The sequence below is a fragment of the Pempheris klunzingeri genome, chromosome 4, assembly GCF_042242105.1.
Source record: "Pempheris klunzingeri isolate RE-2024b chromosome 4, fPemKlu1.hap1, whole genome shotgun sequence".
Taxonomy (NCBI): Eukaryota; Metazoa; Chordata; class Actinopteri; order Acropomatiformes; family Pempheridae; genus Pempheris; species Pempheris klunzingeri.
Window position 1 is genome coordinate 3,016,663 of NC_092015.1, and position 13,438 is coordinate 3,030,100.

Below are 13,438 nucleotides of genomic sequence, written 5' to 3' on the forward strand. Positions count from 1 at the left end.
CCATCTCATCTGCAGTCTTACCTCCAGCAGCCAGCAGCCCTCCCTCCCTCCACCAGACTACCCCATGATGGAGTATGTGCTAAGAACATCCTGGACCATCACCACACCTGTGCCCTCCCTCTCTGCCTCTACAGCAGCCACCATCATCGCCGGCCAGTCGGCCAACGCTTAAATTAGAGCCTCCAAGTCTGCCTACAAAGTCCTGGGTGGGAGATACGCAATTAAAGTGAGAGTTGATGGAACTCCTCTCTGAAGCTGGAAACAGAGGTTTGGTCTGAGCACTCTGTGGTCAACCAATCCAGGGACATAAATACAAAACAAGGTCTTTTCTGCCTGATAATGATGTCCCAACCTTTTTTGCGCCATGGACCGGTTTCATGCAAGACAATATTTTCACAGACCGGCCTTCAAGGTGTGGGGGATAAATACGACGAAATAAAATGATACGACCGGCATAAAAACAAATATATTTTAATGCAGGGTGCTTGGTCTCCACGTGCCGAAGCAGTTTTGAAGGCTTCATTGCCATGTTTGCTAGCTTGTCGCCACATATTTGCAGAGCGGGCTTGGTGCGTGAGAATCACCTGTGGCGATAAATCCGTATTTTATCCGGCCCGGTGGTTGGAGACCGCTGCCTTAGAGTACACCTGTATGTAATGTTCCATACGGACCTTTGTGCTTTCCTACCATTATCATAAAATGACTTCATTTTAATACACTCTCTAAAGAAACACCTGAAACTTTTCCTAAACTGCTGGACTTGTAGAAGAAGAAGTTTTTCAGTTTCCAGTATCCTTTTCCAAAACCTGTCCCCTTCAGGTTTAGTGCAACACAAACTTGTTATGATCTGAATAAAACACAGGAAGCACCTGAGCCGCAGTTACAAGAATTGCTAACAGACAAAATGTCATCTGTTCCTTTTAACCTCCTCCTGCTTGCACCCATTACAGTCCTCCACATTCTTCAAGTGGACGTCTTGTAAGAGGCAAATTCAATAGAACTTAAATGAGAGAAAACCACAGGTCTGTTAACATTAACACTCAGTATACAGAATAAAGACAGTCCAAGCAAAGGAAAAATGTAAAATACAAATGTTCACCCACATTTTTCCAGAAACTAGTAACATCAGTCTTCTTCATTTGGCTCGTTCAAGAGGAGGGAGGCCCCTGAAGTGGAGGTGCTATCCTCTGAAAGTGGGGGGGCACAGCAGACAACTCTGGAGACTCTCCAGGGGTGTTACTGGGCCGAAGCTGCTGCTCGTGTCTGGCTGAGTTGAGGCTTCCCCACTCTCCAGTCCATCTCCTCCAGCAGCAGCAGGGTCAGATACATCCGTCTTCGCCATCTCATCGCTTCTTTCCTGCACCTTTTCAGCCTCCTTTCTCTCCAGCGTCTCCTCCACAAACTCCGTTTAAGAAGTACATTGAACCTGAGAAGGGGACCTGCCACAATCACGTCTCTCACAGGTTCAACGACTACGTCCTCAGTTTGGTCTTAACAAGGAGGCGTTGCCGTCTTCTGCTGTAAGGCCGTCACAGCTGGCTCTCGTCTGGTAGCGTTAGCATGTGAGGAACCAACTTTGGGGCCGCGCTTGAAGAAATGACCCTCTGAACCACAAAGGCTGCACTTTCTCCAAGTCCATAACTCCAGCGTGTCTCTGATTTCCTCCATATCCAACAGCACGGTTGCAAACTTGGACAGAAAATACCTGGTTGCTTCTTCCAACACCCCAGCAGGGTTGTAAGTGTGCTCAGTAATGATGCGCTCACCTTTAAAGTTCTTCAGCCAAATGAGCCGCAGTTCAAGATATCAGTCTTAAGGCAGAGGGCTCCGAACAGGACGATTTGTTCAAACTCCTTTCTTTCCCCAAAATCTCTGCTGCTCTTCCAAACAAATCCCAGAGTACTTTTTCAGCACAGTCAACACGTCCTGTAGAGAAATAAATGACTTCATCAGTGAACTTGAACATGACATTTGATCTCAGTCATTCTTGGCACTGAGGGGTCTGAAAAACATAAATACCTTAACTAAATGGTTTTCAATGGAAGTTCAGTACACACACGATACTCTTCACTACAAAATGGTGCCATGCGTTCATTCCTCCATTCCTTCCAACACATTTACTCAAAAATATGTGCAAACTAAACTGAAAAATAAGATACTGGCAGATTCTTCTCTCCTTCCCTGACAGTTTACTTCAACAGCTCTTCTATTACTAACAGACCTGACTGAGTCCACCTTTATCAGAGCATCAGAGGTGAATATGAATTAAAGTAATTATGTCGGAGGGTCAATTAACTTCTGCGTAGCTCACACATCACAGTAATATAAACAACCTGTCATTATATATATTGTCTGTTTATAAACCTGTATTACTGATGTCAAACGGACAAACTGCCAAAGTCCTGCTGGTTTTTGGTTCCATGTTAACAGGTTCTAGCAGCCACAGCTCACGAGCTGTCCCCCGCAGCGTTCGCGCTGTTCACAGCAAAAAGACAATGAAAATGAGCTGAGATCGTCATATTAACACCATACCAGCAACACTATACACCTTTAGCGACAGTTTCAGTGTCTGTACTTGTACTTGTACTTTAAGATAGACATATATTTATAGTCATTCCTTCCTATATTTGGTTAAAATGAAAAGCCTTGCAGATTCCCTTTATTTGTAAAAGCTTTTATTTGATGGACATTATTCCAGAAGGCTGACAAGGAGCATTATAGTTCATAACACTATATCCTCACAGCTTTTATGTGCTGTTTATATCTTTGTATTTCTTTTCTTTTCACATATTTATCAGGGGAGAGCGCGAACGCAGTCCCCCACTACCAGAAATTATGCAGTCGAGATTCCCACATTTGGGGAATTCGCAGAGGTCAGCTCAGCCTGAGTGCAATGGATGAGCCTCGCCCTGGGTGAACCACCTTCTTGATCATGGTATCTCCCCTGCCAGGTAAGTATGAGTTGTACACATCACAACCAGGGAACTCACTCACAGACAAACCACAATGACAAATGGTCACACAGTCTGGAAATTAACTAAAGCACAGGCTGCAGAGGGCTGTGTGACTCCAGAGGGATCTAATACACAAGATGCTGTTTTAAACTACAGCTGACAAACATTATTCACATTTTACAAGGTGAATGGCTGTGATATTCCCATCATGCAATGCTGCAGCGCCACATAAAAGCTAACTTAAAAATCACCAGTTGGATCTATTTTACCTCCAACAAATGAGTAACAGCCCAACAACAGCTTCAGGTGAGCCAAAGCTAAATCACACTGCAATCAAAAGATGTTTGATCCACTTTTAAACCTTAAAAAGAGAGAATAAAAGCACACAGAGCACATTTTCTCCCTCACTCTACCCCCCACTTCCTGTTTCTTTGTTTCCAGCTGGTGGTAACAGACCGTCCCTCTACTGCCATCTATCGCTGTGGTGGGAGAACAACACTGGTGGGAGTGTAAAGTAGGATTTGAGTAAAATAACACAAACTTTGTCTTTACATTACAAGTACTAATACTTTCCTAAACCAGGTCTTGGAGGCCCACTGTCCTGTTTTAGATCCCTGCTCCAACACACCTGATTCACATGTTCAGCTCATCATGAGCCTGAAAACGACCCGTTCATTTGGATCAGGTGTGTTGGAGCACAGAAACATCTAGAACATGCAGGGCAGTGAGCCCCAGGACCTGGTTTGATTAACACCTGCCTGCCTGTTCTTCACTTAGCTTCAACGACACACTCGGGCTAAACAGTCGTGGGAGAAGTACTCAGATCTTTTACTGAAGTAAAAGCAGCTCTGTACAAATACTCTGTTACAAGTAAATGTTCTGTATTCAAGCTGTCACTCAAGTAAAGATATTAACAGCAAAATGTACTTAAAGTATTTCAGTTAAAGTGCTTGTGAATGTTCCCTTTTAGAGTTTTATTGTTCCTTACAGAGTACCATTTTATAAACTTTTAGCACGTAAGCAGCATTTTAATGTCACCGCTGGTGGAAGTGGAGCTCATTTTAACTACTTCATGTTCTGATGCATAGTTTAATCCTGTAGCACTGGATCATATTATATAAATTCACCATATGCTTATTTGTAAAATCTTAATTTGAAACTAATCAAAGCTGTTAAATAACACTAGTGAAGTAAAATGTACAGTGTTGCCCTTTGAAATGTAGCACACAAAGTATAAAATAGCATATAATTGAACTACTCAAGTAAAGTAAAAGTACCTTAAAGTTGTACTTAAGTACAGTACTTGAGTGTGTTTCCTCTGACTGCTCCAGGATCCCCTTCTCACTGGCAGCTTCCTGATAGACACGGAGAGATGAAGCACACGACTCAGCCAGCGACAAACCACATAAGTCATGAAAATAAGAAACTGAGGGGAGCAAGGTTTGAAAACACACAGAACAATTTAGAGGTGTTGACTTTCAGGCACTGTGATGGACATTAATGTCAGAAAGAAAAGGATTTTTCACTTCTCCTGTACAACACACATCCTGAGCAAAGTAAAAACAGCAACTTCTATGATGTTTTATAATTTTCTTTCCACATGTTTATCAGGGGAGAGCGCGAACGCAGTCCCCCACTACCAGAAATTATGCAGTCGAGATTCCCACATTTGGGGAATTCGCAGAGGTCAGCTCAGCCTGAGTGCAATGGATGAGCCTCGCCCTGGGTGAACCACCTTCTTGATCATGGTATCTCCCCTGCCAGGTAAGTATGAGTTGTACACATCACAACCAGGGAACTCACTCACAGACAAACCAGAATGACAGATGGTCACACAGGCTGGAAATTAACTAAAGCACAGGCTGCAGAGGGCTGTGTGACTCCAGAGGGATCTAATACACAAGATGCTGTTTTAAACTACAGCTGACAAACATTACTTACATTTTACAAGGTGAATGGCTGTGATATTCCCATCATGCAATGCTGCAGCGCCACATAGAAGCTAACTTAAAATCACCAGTTGGATCTATTTTACCTCCAACAAATGAGTAACAGCCCAACAACTGCTTCAGGTGAGCCCAAGCTAAATCACACTGCAATCAAAAGATGTTTGATCCACTTTAAACCTTAAAAAGAGAGAATAAAAACACACACAGCACATTTTCTCCCTCACTCTACCCCCCACTTCCTGTTTCTTTGTTTACGGCTGGTGGTAACAGACCCCTGGTCTCCCGTGGTGGGAGAACAACACTGGTGGGAGTGTAAAGTAGGAACACCTGACAACTGAACATTACAACCTTCAGGAAGGTGAGATTCATCACAGATCCTTTAAAAGTACCAACACCTCAAAGGAAAAATACTCCATTACAAGAAAAAGTCCTGCATTGAAAAAATATTCAAGAGTACAAAAGTATTTTCAGCTAAATGTACTTAAAGTATCACAAATTAAAGTACTAATAGTGAGTAAACCTGGCAACTGTTAGTGTTATATTATTGTGTATCATATTGCTGAATTATTCTGATGCATTAAAGTGTAAGAAACATTTAATTATCTTTGTTTGTAAAAGTGAAGCTAATTTCTATACTGCTGCGTAGTTTTAATGTAGAAAGATGTATTCAACAACACTGACTCAAGTGAACCAGATCACTTTAGTAACTCGAGTCCATAAAATGAACAGTTTACCACCACTAGAACAAATACTACAGTGCTACACACTCAGTGACTTTCCACCACTGACTGCTGGTCAAGAAAAACTGCTTTAAGATGGTGAAACAGAGCACAGACAACCTCAACAAGCAGTGTGAGGATTGAAGGATAAAGGGATGTTTTCCTGTTGTCCTCACATGTGGGGAGGACAGTGAAGGCAGCACATTTCCTCTTCCAGTCTCACTCAACAGTCACTAGTTTGATTCATCAACAGATGCATGAAGATAAAAAGTTTGTGGATCAATAACTATATAAACATAACATAAAGATTCACACACTAAGAATGAGTTCCTTAAAGAAAGTTCAATGATTCACAACACTTTATACCATATATTATTGGTTATCAGTTGACATATTGGTGGGGGGTGCACCATTCCTGGAGGTACTGCAATACCAGGTCGATGCGTGGAGTGGACAGAGCAAGCCCCTATTCCATCTCCCTGTTCCAAAAATCAATTTAATATATGGTCCCCGGGTAGGGGACGTATCAGATATTAAACTGATAAGAACAGATACTACACTTGATCTTAGCCAAAAGGCCGAGAAGCGATAACACAAACATGTCAGAGGGAAACCACTCATTCTCTGGACAGCTCTCATCACTGAGGGTTTACTGTTTACTGTTACCACTGTTACTGTTTCAGTAACAAAACTGCTCCATGGGACAGAAACAGAGTTTATCACATTAGACTGTAGATGAGTGAAAGGGCAAAAAAAGGCAGAAGAATCTGTCATTTTAACAAATTAAGGTTTGTCACATAAGCAGCTGCACAGCCCCCTCTGGCCATGTGACACAATCTCGTCCAATAGGAATTGAAAACCTTCAGAGCTACGTTATTTAAAGTCAGAAATAAAACAGAAGTTAAGCTAGAACTTCTGTTTTAAACAAATCTAATGACAGCTGGATTAGAAATATACAAAACTTACTTTAGATCATAACAGATCCTCTGTGAGGACAGAACATCAAGTTTGATCTGTGAACTCCCTGACAAACAACAAACACAACTCCAGCAACATCTAGTGGACAAACAGGTGACCTGCAGCCTGCAGCGTTTCATCTGGATCAGTGTTTCCCAAACCAGGTCTTGGAGGCCCACTGTCCTGTTTTAGATCCCTGCTCCAACACACCTGATTCACATGTTCAGCTCATCATGAGCCTGTAAACGACCCGTTCATTAGGATCAGATGTGTTGGAGCACAGAAACATCTAGAACATGTAGGGCAGCGAGTAAAGTAACCAAAGCTGTTAAATAACAGTAGTGAAGTAAAATGTACAGTGTTGCCCTTTGAAATGTAGCACACAAAGTATAAAGTAGCATATAATTGAACTACTCAAGTAAAGTAAAAGTACCTCAAAGTTGTACTTAAGTACAGTACTTGAGTAAATGTACTTAGGTTTTACCTTCTTCGTCCTTTTCCAGGCTTCATGGACCACGAACATGCTCCAGACTCAAGAAGAACAAGAGTCCCAAGACGACAAGACGGCTTTTCCAAACTCTGAATGTCACTGAGGTGAAGTTCAGACAGAACACAAACGCTGCCGTTTCATTCCTCCTCTGTCAGTCTTGGAAACAGCTCGTTGGGCCTCCTCCATCCTGCAGGATGATCTCTTAGCTCTTGCTGGTAGACCTCCTGCAGCCTCTACTGGGACCCCACTGAAACTCCAGGAGCAGCACTGGAAGTATAAAATGTGAGGACGAGTTTAACATAGAGACAGATACAGAGATAGATACGAGAAAAAAAGAGAGAACAAGCAACAGGCATAAAATGACAAGAATTAAAGTTACAGTGCAAAAAAATTAATTTTCAAAAAAAGGGGACAGGAGGATGTGCTCCAATTATCGGGGTATCACACTGCCCAGCGTCCCCGGGAAAGTCTACTCCAGGGTGCTGGAAAGGAGGCTCCGCCCGATTGTCGAACCTCAGATTCAAGAGGAACAATGCAGATTCCTTCCTGGTCGTGTAGCAGTGGACCAGCTCTTTCCCGTTGCAGGGCTGTTGGAGGGGGCATGGGAGTTCGCCCATCCAGTGAAAATCCTGTGGGGGGTATTGCGGGAGTTTGGGGTACCAGGTTCATTGCTGTGAGCTATTCAGTCCCTGTATAACCAAAGTGAGAGCTGTGTCCGCATTCACGGCACGAAGTCAAGCGCGTTCTCAGTGGGTGTTGGACTCTGCCAAAGCTGCCCCTTATCACCGATCCTGTGTGATTTTCATGGACAGGATCTCAAGGCGCAGCTGAGGTGAGGATGCCGTCCAGTTTGGTGACCTCAGAATTGCATTTCTGCTTTTTGCAGATGATTCATGGTTCAGTCTGTACCTGTTGTGATTTGACCTGGATGTGTTTGATCCTGTGGATTGTGACCCCTACAGAGGACGAGGTTAGTGTTCACAGACCAGAAACTCACCTGCTGCTGAAGTCAAGTCAGAAAATCACTGTAGAAACAGTCAGTGGAGTTTGGATACCTGGTGTTTGTGTAACAGTCACTTCTGTCTCTTGGCCTTTCAGTCCTTCGTCCTTCGCCCCATCTGGACGTTCTTCTTTCCATATTCCCTCCTCCTCTGTGAAGGTTGTCTCTTGATCCTGCAGCGTGGTGTCCATCAGGCTCACCTGTGTTTCCTCTGACTGCTCCAGGATCCCCTTCTCACTGGCAGCTTCCTGTTAAACACAGAGAGATGAAGCACACGACTCAGCCAGCAACAAACCACACAAGTCATTAAGTTAAGGAACTGAGGACAGTTTGGTTTGAAAACAGACAGAACAATGAAGAGCTCCTAATGAGCAGGTGTTGCCTTTTTGGCACTGTGAAGGACATTTGTGTCTGAAAGATGATTTTTCACTTCTCCTGTACAACACACATCCTGAGAAAATCAAGAAAGCAATTTTGATGATGTTTTATAATTTTCTTTGAACATGTTCATCAGGGGAGAGCGCGAACGCAGTCCCCCACTACCAGAAATTATGCAGTCGAGATTCCCACATTTGGGGAATTCGCAGAGGTCAGCTCAGCCTGAGTGCAATGGATGAGCCTCGCCCTGGGTGAACCACCTTCTTGATCATGGTATCTCCCCTGCCAGGTAAGTATGAGTTGTACACATCACAGACAGGGAACTCACTCACAGACAAACCACAATGACAGATGGTCACACAGGCTGGAAATTAACTAAAACACAGGCTGCAGAGGGCTGTGTGACTCCAGAGGGATCTAATACACAAGATGCTGTTTTAAACTACAGCTGACAAACATTATTCACATTTTACAAGGTGAATGGCTGTGATATTCCCATCATGCAATGCTGCAGCACCACATAGAAGCTAACTTAAAATCACCAGTTGGATCTATTTTACCTCCAACAAATGAATAACAGCCCAACAACAGCTTCAGGTGAGCCAAAGCTAAATCACACTGCAATCAAAAGATGTTTGATCCACTTTTTGATAAACTTTTAAATAAAAGCACACACAGCAAATTTTCTCCCTCACTCTACCCCCCACTTCCTGTTTCTTTGTTTACGGCTGGTGGTAACAGACCCCTGGTCTCCCGTGGTGGGAGAACAACACTGGTGGGAGTGTAAAGTAGGATTTTAACAGGCTGAGTAAAATAACACATAAATAATCATGTGGTTCAATCAACACCTGACAACTGAACATTACAACCTTCAGGAAGGTGAGATTCATCACAGGTCCTTTAAAAGTACCGACACCTCAAAGGAAAAATACTCCACTACAAGTAAAAGTCCTGCATTCAAAAACTATTCAAGAGTACAAAAGTATTTTCAGCTAAATGTACTTAAAGAATTACAAATTAAAGTACTAATAGTGAGTAAACCTGGTAACTATTAGTGTTATATTATTGTGTATCATATTGCTGAATTATTCTGATGCATTAAAGTGTAAGAAACATTTAATTATCTTAGTTTGTCAAAGTGAAGCTAATTTCTATACTGCTGCGTAGTTTTAATGTAGAAAGATGTATTCAACAACACTGACTCAAGTGAACCAGATCACTTTAGTGACTCAGAGTAACTCGAGTCCATAAAATGAACAGTTTACCACCACTAGAACAAATACTACAGTGCTACACACTCAATGACTTTCCACCACTGACTGCTGGTCAAGAAAAACTGCTTTAAGATGGTGAAACAGAGCACAGACAACCTCAACAAGCAGTGTGAGGATTGAAGGATAAAGGGATGTTTTCATGTTGTCCTCACATGTGGGGAGGACAGTGAAGGCAGCACATTTCCTCTTCCAGTCTCACTCAACAGTCACTAGTTTGATTCATCAACAGATGCATGAAGATATAAAGTCTGCAGATCAATAACTATATGCTCATTACATCAGGACTCAAGTACAAAGTAGAAGTTCATTAAAGACCTGCTCAGTTTGTCTATAACACTTAATAACATATACTATTAATTATCAGTTGACATATTGGTGGGGGGTGCACCGTTCCTGGAGATACTGCAATACCAGGTCGATGCGTGGAGTGGACGGAGCAAGCCCCTATTCCATCTCCCTGTTCCAAAAATCAATTTAATATATGGTCCCCGGGTAGGGGACGTATCAGATATTAAACTGATAAGAACAGATACTACACTTGATCTTAGCCAAAAGGCCGAGAAGCGATAACACAAACCTGTCAGAGGAAAACCACTCATTCTCTGGACAGCTCTCATCACTGAGGGTTTACTGTTTACTGTTACCACTGTTACTGTTTCAGTAACAAAACCGCTCCATGGGACAGAAACAGAGTTTATCACATTAGACTGTAGATGAGTGAAAGAGCAAAAAAAGGCAGGAAAATTTGTCATTTTAACAAATTAAGGTTTGTCACATAAGCAGCTGCACAGTCCCCTCTGGCCATGTGACACAATCTCGTCCAATAGGAATAGAAAACCTTCAGAGCTACGTTATTTAAAGTCAGAAATAAAACAGAAGTTAAGCTATAACTTCTGTTTTAAACAAATGTAATGACAGCTGGGTTATAAATATACAAAACTTACTTTAGATCATAACAGATCCTCTGTGAGGACAGAACATCAAGTTTGATCTGTGAACTCCCTGACAAACAACAAACACAACTCCAGCAACATCTAGTGGACAAACAGGTGACCTGCAGCCTGCAGCGTTTCATCTGGATCAGTGTTTCCCAAACCAGGTCTTGGAGGCCCACTGTCCTGTTTTAGATCCCTGCTCCAACACACCTGATTCACATGTTCAGCTCATCATGAGCCTGAAAACAACCCGTTCATTAGGATCAGGTGTGTTGGGGCACAGAAACATCTAGAACATGTAGGGCAGCGAGTCACAGACCAGACACTCACCTGCTGCTGAAGTCAAGTCAGAAAATCACTGTAGAAACAGTCAGTGGAGTTTGGATACCTGACATTTGTGCAACAGTCACCTCTGTCTCTTGGCCTTTCAGTCCTTCGCCCCATCTGGATGTTCTTCTTTCCATATTCCCTCCTCTTCCTCCTCCTCTGTGAAGGTTGTCTTTTGATCCTGCAGCGTGGTGTCCGTCAGGCTCACCGGTGTTTCCTCTGACTGCTCCAGGATCCCCTTCTCACCGGCAGCTTCCTGATAGACACGGAGAGATGAAGCACACAAGTCATGAAAATAAGGAACAGAGGACAGCATGGTTTGAAAACAGACAGAACAATGAAGAGCTCCTAATGAGCAGACGTTGTCTTTTTGGCTAGAGATGTGACGTTCGCGAACGAGTTGAGTCTTTGAACAGCTCTTTAAAGTGAACGATGAGAACCGATTCACAGTTGCGAGCCGTTCTTATATGCAAATTGCCCACGCTGCCTTCATGTGTCACCTGTGTGCCCCACGAGTCTGAGTTGTCCACGCTGCCTTCACCTGAACGACTAATGACATCGAGTTTGAGTCGTCCACAGCACGCTCCATTCACGTGAACGCAGCTACAGATGTGCAGCATCAGGGGAGGAGATATTAGTGAGCGCTGCCCGACTGGACTGAAGAGATTTACATTCAGGGAGCAGGAGATATTAACGACTGAAGAAAAGTTATTTGTTATTGTTTCCATTGTTCTGATGTGGATTCGAGTCAAGGAGCTGAGTTCCTGTTTGTAAAGTAGTTCAGGTGAACACACACCAGGTAGTTTAGTACAATTATGCATTCACATTTGTATCATGTCCTAATTTCTATTCTAGTTTTTACACACACACACACACACACACACACACACACACACACACACACACACACACACACACACACACACACACACACACACACACACACACACACACACACTTTTATTTCTGTATTGTTGAAATGTTCATGTGTGGAAAATTTCACACTAAAGTTATTTTGCATGGAAGTTATCTGCAGCCTGCATAGTTGAGGGGAAAATTCAAAATAGTGATCTCATTGTCAAAGCATGTTGGTACGGCACCATCTCATGGAATGATTACACTGAAAACACAAGCCAAATGAAATTATAATCAATATTTCAGAATAGATATGTATAAGTTTGAATTATTCTGAACCAAATCTTATTTTACAGGTGCTACTAGTTATTGTTTCCTCAATGAAAACAAGTTACCCCAGGTTGACTTCTAATAAACGAATAAGTAAATATAACAATGAGTCAGTCATTTGAACGGCTCCCTTCAAAGAGCCATAAATCCCATCTCTATTTTTGGCACTGTGATGGACATTTGAGTCTGAAAGATGATTTTTCACTTCTCCTGTACAACACACATCCTGAGCAAAGTAAGAAAGCAACTTTGATGATGTTTTATAATTTTCTTTCCACATGTTTATCAGGGGAGAGCGCGAACGCAGTCCCCCACTACCAGAAATTATGCAGTCGAGATTCCCACATTTGGGGAATTCGCAGAGGTCAGCTCAGCCTGAGTGCAATGGATGAGCCTCGCCCTGGGTGAACCACCTTCTTGATCATGGTATCTCCCCTGCCAGGTAAGTATGAGTTGTACACATCACAGACAGGGAACTCACTCACAGACAAACCACAATGACAGATGGTCACACAGACTGGAAATTAACTAAAGCACAGGCTGCAGAGGGCTGTGTGACTCCAGAGGGATCTAATACACAAGATGCTGTTTTAAACTACAGCTGACAAACATTATTCACATTTTACAAGGTGAATGGCTGTGATATTCCCATCATGCAATGCTGCAGCGCCACATAAAAGCTAACTTAAAATCACCAGTTGGATCTATTTTACCTCCAACAAATGAGTAACAGCCCAGCAACAGCTTCAGGTGAGCCAAAGCTAAATCACACTGCAATCAAAAGATGTTTGATCCACATTTAAACCTTAAAAAGAGAGAATAAAAACACACAGCACATTTTCTCCCTCACTCTACCCCCCACTTCCTGTTTCTTTGTTTCCAGTTGGTGGTAACAGACCGTCCCTCTACTGCCATCTATCGCTGTGGTGGGAGAACAACACTGGTGGGAGTGGAAAGTAGGATTTTAACAGGCTGAGTAAAAAAACACAAAGCTGTTCAACAGCAACACAAACTGCAGCCTCCAAAATAATCACGTGGTTCAATCAACACCTGACAACTGAACATTACAACCTTCAGGAAGGTGAGATTCATCACAGATCCTTTAAAAGTACCAACACCTCAAAGGAAAAATACTCCACTACAAGTAAAAGTCCTGCATTCAAAAACTATTCAAGAGTACATAAGTATTTTCAGCTAAATATACTTAAAGTATCACAAATTAAAGTACTAATAGTAACCCTGGTAACTGTTAGTGTTATATTATTGTGTA

General features: G+C 42.6%; 6 non-coding genes across 6 annotated transcripts; all 6 read right to left on the reverse strand.

Annotated features, from left to right (window-relative positions):
* Nucleotides 1-2,795: 2,795 nt before the first annotated feature.
* On the reverse strand, nucleotides 2,796-2,959 carry LOC139200718 (U1 spliceosomal RNA). The gene has a single exon (XR_011584263.1). It is a non-coding gene; the product is annotated as a U1 spliceosomal RNA (small nuclear RNA).
* A 1,603-nt stretch (nucleotides 2,960-4,562) lies between these two features.
* Nucleotides 4,563-4,726, reverse strand: LOC139200729 (U1 spliceosomal RNA). Its single transcript, XR_011584274.1, has one exon. It is a non-coding gene; the product is annotated as a U1 spliceosomal RNA (small nuclear RNA).
* A 1,295-nt stretch (nucleotides 4,727-6,021) lies between these two features.
* Nucleotides 6,022-6,212, reverse strand: LOC139200669 (U2 spliceosomal RNA). The gene has a single exon (XR_011584227.1). It is a non-coding gene; the product is annotated as a U2 spliceosomal RNA (small nuclear RNA).
* Nucleotides 6,213-8,580: 2,368 nt separating this feature from the next.
* Nucleotides 8,581-8,744, reverse strand: LOC139200741 (U1 spliceosomal RNA). The gene has a single exon (XR_011584285.1). It is a non-coding gene; the product is annotated as a U1 spliceosomal RNA (small nuclear RNA).
* A 1,354-nt stretch (nucleotides 8,745-10,098) lies between these two features.
* On the reverse strand, nucleotides 10,099-10,289 carry LOC139200704 (U2 spliceosomal RNA). The gene has a single exon (XR_011584250.1). It is a non-coding gene; the product is annotated as a U2 spliceosomal RNA (small nuclear RNA).
* Nucleotides 10,290-12,454: 2,165 nt separating this feature from the next.
* LOC139200752 (U1 spliceosomal RNA) lies at nucleotides 12,455-12,618 on the reverse strand. The gene has a single exon (XR_011584296.1). It is a non-coding gene; the product is annotated as a U1 spliceosomal RNA (small nuclear RNA).
* Between the last annotated feature and the right edge of the window lie 820 nt (nucleotides 12,619-13,438).